Raw genomic sequence first — 8,805 nt, forward strand, 5'->3', positions numbered from 1 at the left:
TGTATAGTGATGGGGGTTATGCTGTACCACCATCAATGTCTGGCTCAGTATATAGTGATATGAGTTATGCAATACCATATCTGTTCAGTAAATGTTATTTATTTAAACTTAATTTATTTAGAAGTTATTTGTCTAGTTTTTTTCCAGTTAACATGCAGTTTACAAATGTGTGAAATGAATATTCTTGCCAACATTATTTTTTGTGGGTCTTTACATTTTAAAGTGTGGGGGTGCCACACACAAGATGCGCCCCAGGTACCAAATGCTCTAGGTACGCCCCTGACTGGCCTATCATGCTGTGGACGCAGAGGGAAGCCAGTCTGGTTTAGATATAGCTAGATTAATTTCTAAGCCTATTTAGACACCATTACTACACCAAAATATACTTCATAACTTCATTTAATGTTTGCTCTGTATTAAACAAAATGTATCATTTTAAGAAAACAAAACTTGGAAAAAGTAAAAAGCAATCTTGACAGTTTTAGTTTTTTGGAGTTTTTCATATGAACAAATAAGTGTTCTTTTCATTCTCCAATTACTATTTCTATTGTATAAATTGTGACTTACATAATGAGACAATCAGCGTTATTATACAAAATCAGTAACAAGAAGTTCAGTAATTTTACCACAGCATGAAAGAAAGTCAAACATAAAAAAATTTGAATTGGTGTTTGGTGTTCTACTAAATTGCTTTATTATAATCAAAATCTTGACTCTTCAATAACTCCAGAGCTTTTCATATTTATTTTTTAGCATTTTCATGCTGGGTCTCCCCATTCGTAATTTACACTGACAAAAGACCGTTATGAAAGTGTAATAATAAGAATTGTCAAATATTTCTCAAATATATTGCAACATGCTTAACATAATAACAGTTTCTGGCACCTGTTTAAGGGTTATCTAAAACCATGACGTCATACACTTTGAGTGTGCTTGGATTAAAAAAAAAATGATGAGAGATGAACATCCTCACAAAACACACCTTCTATGATCCGCAGCATGACCAGATTGATCATTACAGCAACTTTCAAAGCTTGTGGCTAGGATGTGATTAGGTTCAAACACAACTGATAGAAATTCACTTGCCTTGATATACATTTGCTTGGGACAGTATTCACATTCATACAAAAATGTATGCTATAATTTAAATTAAGAGTAGGCAAATTTTGATAGCTTGAACTTTGGTAAGTCACAACTTATCAGCTTGCATGTACCATTACAGAGGCCTAGGGTAACAAGAAATGTACTAAGGGCATTGCAGTTCAGCCAGAAGGGTCTGCAAGTACCTTTCCTGCTTTATCAGGGGCAGATCTCTCTACTGAGTGATCATGCTCTCCAATGGGTTGCATACTTAATGGACCAGTTGGAAAGATAAAAGATCTCCCTTGAATCCACCCTATTTGAATTAAGGAGGTCTGTACTGCGGCCAGCGCAGACCTTTATGATATTGCTTCCTGCACTGTTCAACCCTATGAGATAGAATGCTGAAATATGACATCATATCCTTGCACTATGACAAAAAGTTGCTCAGTGCAAGTAAGCTTGTTGAATAATGTCTGGGTTGGGTCATTGGGGTCAATACCCTGGCTTAGGCCTAAGGCTGCATCTCTTAGCACCCTATCCCATGCAACTGAAATTGGCTTAGACTGTTAGGTCCATATCTGAGATTGTGATACAATATATATATATATATATATATATATATATATATATATATATATATATATATATATATATATATATTGTATCAACCATAACATTATGACTACTGACAGGTGAAGTGAATAACACTGATAATCATGTTATCATGACATCTTTCAGTGGGTGGGATATATTAGGTGGCAAGTGAATATTTCATCCTCAAAGTTGATGTGTTAGAAGCAGGAAAACAGGCAAGCATAAGAATCTGAGTGACTTTGAAAAGGCCAAAATTGTGATGGCTAGACAACTGGGTCATAATATAATATGTCCTCTTTTAGCTAAAAAGACTTAGTTCCTTATCACGTAGAAATATTAAAAATAGTATAAACAAATATAGTATATGTAGCAGAAAAAACACCCAACTCACGTTGGTACTTGGATGGCCTTTCCTGGGGAGTTCGTAAGTATGCAGATTTTTCCGGTGCGCACAAGAGAGTCAGCCTTTGAATTACTGTTTATTTTTGGTTAAGCTTGTTTCATATATATTTGTAGTGTTCGCCTTTATTTTGCCTTGCTACAAAACACGGTCAACCGAATAATTCCATTTAATTTCCCAACTGCATTTTGATTTTTGTCAAAAGGTTATATTGCTTATGAGATGCATACTGTTTTTGTTTATGCATATATACTGGTTTCTCTTAAAAACATATATTTTCCAAAAATGACTTTGTATTAGCTTTTAGCAAATTGGTAGAGATATTTCGTGAACTGTGTGCGCAACAAGTGGTTTCAAAGGATTAAGGTGAGTAGCCAGCTTCAACAAATAATGCCCCTAACGATTGAGACGTGTTTTTTTTCACATGATAGAGATAAACTATAAGCTACAAAGAGCATTTTTGTGTCTTCTGTAATACTGCTATTGTTAGGTGTGGGTTACTGCCCAACATTCACGCCATAATTAACTCCCATGAGATAGGATCTAAAAATTGCTCACAACTTGAATAGTTTATGTTTTTCACAAACAATAAATATAAACTACAGTTTCTAGCTAGAAATAGATGAGACTTGAAAGTCCTGAGCATTAATTGCATAATGCCTATTATTTTTTTAATAAATTAGAGATTGATGAAGTTCTCTACAGAGCTATTTTTGAATTAGGTAGAAAGTATATATTGTGTGGCAGTCTAGCACAATCCCATTGTTTTCTCACTCATTGAGAGTGTTTAATATTTCAGTTTTATTATAACTTGTCTGTGAACTCAACACATAAGCCCATCCACAACACTGTTAAACTCTACGTTAACATAGGAAGGCCATCAGCTGCTAAGATGCCTCAACAAGTTCAAGTGATGAATTTACTTGAGCTGAACCACAAACCATTATATTCAAAGTAAATAACTGAAAATAAGAAACTGTCCAAGCTATGACAGCAGCTTAGCAGGAAGAACAATGCTGAATCCATAATATGCATGCTTCTATGCCAGGGGTGTCCAAGTTTTTTCTGCAGTGGGCCACTTCATCAGAAATGTACGTGTGCATGGGCTGCACTCATTTTTCACTGAGAGAAAATATGTCCTCTTAGCTTTATAATGCATATTAATACAGGGTTAATTTGGCAATAATGAGAAAAGCAGTGGGAAAAATTTTTTTGATCAACTTTTATATGTCATTCTATCAATACTAAATCACTTAAACAGTAAAACAAAGTTAGTCCACAAACCATTTAAAACAAGTTTAGCCAAATAAAACTGCACAAGGCTGGAGTACACTGTGGATACAAGCTGGATTTAAGCTGTTTGATGTACACTGGAGGCAGGGCCGGATTAAGAGCATCATGGGCCTGGTGCTGAGGATTTTGGTGGCCATTTTATGGAAATAAATAAAATAGACAGAATCTTAACTCCTCGGCACCGATGTGTACTGGATAAAGAGAACATCAGTCCTGGGCAGATAATACAAGATGGAATCTTATGTGATGGGATTGGGAGTAATCAGTACACTAAAAAAGTCATCGTACACAGGACGCCTGACAATTTACTGCCACTAATACTTTTTAATAAAATATGCAGATTAAAACAGAGTAAATAACACAAAACCTTTACTTTTCCTCTCACTGATTTCTGAGCCAAGAAAGTTTTGTCCTCTGAAGTGGCTACAAATTCAGGAGCGCGTTTTATCTATAGATAAGCAAAAATCAAATAGTTCTATTTATTCCTCCAGTAAGTAAAGAGCCAGGAAACAGACAACCAAATACACACCAGGACAGGCTGTGCCACACCAACCCCCAAACATACATACTAGGACAGGCTCTGCCACGCCATCCCCCAAACACAAACACCAGGACAGGTTCTGCCACACCCACACCCAGAAACACACACCATGACAGGTTCTGCCACTCCGACACCCAGACACACACACACCAAGACAGGCTCTGCCACACCGACACTCAGACACACACAAACCAGGACAGGCTCTGCCACACTGACATCCAAACACACACACCAAAACAAGCTCTGCCACACCGACACCCAAACACACACACACACAAGGACGGGCTCTGCCACACCGACACCCAAACACACACACCAGGGCAGGCTCTGCCACACTGAAGCATAAACTATTTATTTTCTACACTGCTTTTTCATTAACTGCCCCTTTTGTATTTTTGCCCCTTGTGTATTGATGCCTCAGCCAAGACCCTTTACTATTGATTAATGTGTCCCCCCACAACCTTGTGTATTGCCCACACTTTTGTATATTGATTTATGTGATGCCCCAGCCAACCCCCTCTCTTGTGTATTGATGCCCCTACCCCTTTTGTATTGGTTAATGTGATGAATACCCACCCTCTTGTCTATTGATGCCCCCACTGCCATGTGTATTACCCCCAGCCACACACACACACGTTTATATTGATTTTGTAATGCCATAACCCAGCCCCCCCCCTTGAATATGGGTCTGCTTTCCTTCCTTTCCTATTTGGTAATACTTAAATTTTTGTCCTTTTCTTTTTTCCTGCTTTCCTCCAATGTGATGACCCTCTCCTTGCCACGAGGAACACCTTCTGTGAGCCCGCCCCCTAATTTTATCAGTGCACATTTTGCACTTGAGCTGGTCCTCAGTGCATGTTTGTTTGTGAGTTACTTTATAATAAATTATATACAGATATTTTTTAAAGAGATAGAATTACACTTTTTTTGTCCTTTTTGTCCTTTCTTGCATATGTCCACCCATGTCCCTGATGGGGTCATCCAGTCCGGTTTTACTAAGAGAGCTATTTTTGCTGAGATATTCAGTTTTTTACTGAAAATAATACATGTAAGACTTGTGTATTCGGATTCGGATGAATTAAAAATTATACAATTTTGGTAAATTCTGCGATTTGTACAATGTCCCAAAAACAAGGACAAACTCCCCCCCCATGAACTGGATGAAATTGAAGCAAGAAACAGATAATTTTCATCCAAAACGCGTAGGCCCACATTCACTCAAACTCTCATACTCGTTCACTCACACCAAACACTTCTGCCGACCACTTCCACTTTTGCATCTTCATCTTCCATCTATTATCTGCTCCCTTCTCTTTTCTCTCTTTTCTCTTTTATCTCTTCTATCCTCTTCCCGATTGGAGGATCTGGGAGAGAATTGGAAATGGCCCCAAATACCATCCTGAATAGCCAGGGAACAAAATTCATTGCCCGAAATTGGATGGGCCATTTGCACTAGTGAATACCATTATTAAAATGTAGAATCTTACGTTTCTATTTATAGTATAATAATTTCTTATTCAGTAAACAAATGACATTCTGCAAATGTTCAAATTAGATCCTGTGTTAACTGTAATTACTTTTCACCTAACACGAAGGCTTTTTCAAAACGGGGTGGTGATTAATGATTGCTAGCTGTTTTTATTCTACGCTGTTAATGTTCTGTGTTGCAGGAATGTGCATCACTTCCAGTTACCTATTTCCGGTTACATTGGTAAGCATCCTTAGTTACTCCATCCACAGAGATTAGTGTGTAGACTACCACAACCTCTGACTATAACTACAATCCCCATATAAAGCAATATGGCTGCTGAATATTACTGTTAATGCAGTCAACAGATGTTAGTGTTTGTATTGAAGCCCAATCCACAGTTACTAGCTATGATTCCTACTATTGCTGGCTCCGCAGTTCACAGCATTAAGGTGAACGTCATCTACCTCAATCTCACCATGTTCCACCACCTGGGTCTTATATGGATCCAACCCTAGCTGTCGTTCTGGTGCCTGTTTACCTGCCCTGCATGCAGCCTAGAATACATATGAACACCCTAAGATCCAAACCATTACGTACCAGCATTAAATGAGTCCAGACGTAGCACTTAAAACACCAGGATTCCCACTTGCCAATACAATTAATTATATGTGCCTTCATTCCCCACCTGGCTTCTTGAATGTTCACCCCTATCCGAAAGGAGTTCAACCCAAAAGGATTAAAACGAGCCTTATCTTAACAATCGCCTCCTAAGGTTCAATGGTGTCACTGAAATGCACGTAAATAAGTTTTGTAATACATATTGTATCTGTAGACAGTGTTAGACAATATTGTTACATATTACATGGTCATAGAATGATAAACTAGAAAATTATGTGGCTCAGGAAAAGAAACAGAAATAAAAAACGTGTATAAAACTGCAGTGCAGAGATGAAGAAGAAGCCTCTGCGATGGAAGCACCTAGCATCCTTGATAATGACTTTGAGAACTGCTGCACTTCAAACAAAAAGCTCTAAGTATTGTCTTTCGATTTCTATTAAATCTGTGCATCAGTAGCAAGACAAAGCCCATTTCACATAGTAAACATCAAAGCAATGTCTAGTGATCACCAACTTCTGAGAATCATCCAGCAGATTTGATTAGTGTATAACCCTTATCTTAGATCAGCTATTTATGTTACATTTTACCTTCTAGTTCTGGTGCTGGTGCTACTGTCTTCCGTGTGGTACTTTATCAGAACAGATAAAAACAGACCATTTATTCTGCATTTCCCTATAATTCTGTTCGGACTTCTGTGTCACAAACTAAAAAAAAAAGACTTCTCATCATGAAACATTGATTTTTTTGTTTAATAAAAAATTATTTTAACCCAAAAGTATAAAACCATTTGAAATAATTTTGTGAATAAATTAATGATAAAATGGCATTAATATTTAACTTATGGTGTCAGAAACCTGAACCACAGGTATTGTTAATAAATGAAAAATGACATTTATTTTATAACTATACTGACTATACATTCCTTCATACGTCACAATCACTGATGAATAAAATATGACATATCATGTTGAATCAGGCACATACTGTATCTGAGTCACAGCGTATATTTAATAGAATTCTACTTTTATTACCACTTTAAAATAGAAGCAATGAATCAAGTGCATAACACAGACAGATTGTTTACACGGACATCACCGGGAAAACACAATGCAGGGGTTTTATACTGCAAATACGTCACTTCATAGTATTAAATCAATGAAAGAAATAAGTTAACATTAACCCCTTAACGACAAGGAGCGGTCCCAAAACCCATTGAAAACAATGCATTTTGAGCCCATACATGTACGGGCTTTGTCATTAAGGGGTTAAACATACTGGGTTCAAAATCCAATGTGAAAACAGTGTCATGCCAACATATGAAATACTTAATGTACATAAGGCATTGATACCCATAGTGATATATATTTTCCAGACAGATCTTACATTAGTTAAAATGCATCTTACACATTATTTCCCAGTAGCCTGAATAAATTACAAAGTTACTGATCACTTTTTATATAGATTGCCATGAAGTGTACTTTAATTTGGCTATTTTTCTTTAATGTTGGTTCCTTAGAGTTAATTCACAAAATATATGTGAATATTGGTTATCTATCCACATACGACCAGGCCTTACTTAATATCTTATGTATATCAGGGTAAGAAACAATGACATTGCGGAAAGAAATGTTTATTATAAGCAAATGTGTAATTTAGAAACATTTACATAGTTTCTGACATTTATTTAGCAAGCCAGGCTTTGTATCTCTCTTCATTTTGCATTTCAGCCAACAGGAAATCATTACAAGACATGATTACCTACATTTCCAAGTATGAGGAGGTCTATCTCTGGTGTGAATGGTTAACAAAGGATCCTGGATTTTTGCCTCTACGGATACATTTTTTAGAACTCATTACATCTTGCATGCTTTCAAGCCATGCTAATGGCCAGCCTACTATTAGTAGCTTGCAGAGGCATACAAGCAAATGTACTATAACCACACTCACTCTAACAACAATGGAACTGCATCCCTATTCTTGCAAGTCCTTCTCTCCACCTTTCATAATGCCGTCTGCACCATGCATCTAATTGAAACTGTACTGTCTTGTTTTTATTTAGCAAATACATGATGAATTGAATTGCTGGGAATTCGAACAGGAGGAGGGAACTTTTACATATTTCAGTTTTTGGTCCACATTTTACCCAACACCACTGTATTAGGTACACCTGTTTAATTGCTTATTAACACAAATAGCTAATCAGCCAATCACATGGCAGCAACTCACATGCATTTAGGCATGTAGACGTAGTCAAGACAACTTGCTGAAGTTCAAACCGAGCTTCAGAATGGGGAAGAAAAAGGATTTAAGTGACTTTGAACGTGGCATGGTTGTTGGTGCCAGACAAGCTGGTCTGAGTATTTCAGAAACTGCTGATCTACTGGAATTTTCACGCACACCCATGTCTAGGGTTTACAGAGAATGGTCCGAAAAAATCCAGTGAGTGCCAGTTGTGTGGACGAAAATGCCTTGTTAATGTCAGAGGATTCTCCTCTCCATTCTGGACAGACTGGTTTGATATGACAGAACAGTAACTCAACAGTAACTCAAATAACCACTCGTTACAACCAAGGTATGCAGAATATCATTTCTGAACGCAAAACATGTGAAACCTTGAAGCATAGCTGCCTGTTGTCCCATCCTAGTGCCCTTTTGGGGATCTGTTGCACTCAAAATGGGGCACAGGTTTGGGTGGTTCTGGAGAGGATACTCATTCGGGAAAGGAAAAGAAAAACAAAAGCTACCAGGCAACTAATGGAATTGTCCAAATAACTACCACTTTGTCTTAATATAATAAATGCATCA

Source organism: Spea bombifrons, chromosome 4 (assembly GCF_027358695.1).
Source record: "Spea bombifrons isolate aSpeBom1 chromosome 4, aSpeBom1.2.pri, whole genome shotgun sequence".
NCBI classification, from domain to species: domain Eukaryota; kingdom Metazoa; phylum Chordata; class Amphibia; order Anura; family Pelobatidae; genus Spea; species Spea bombifrons.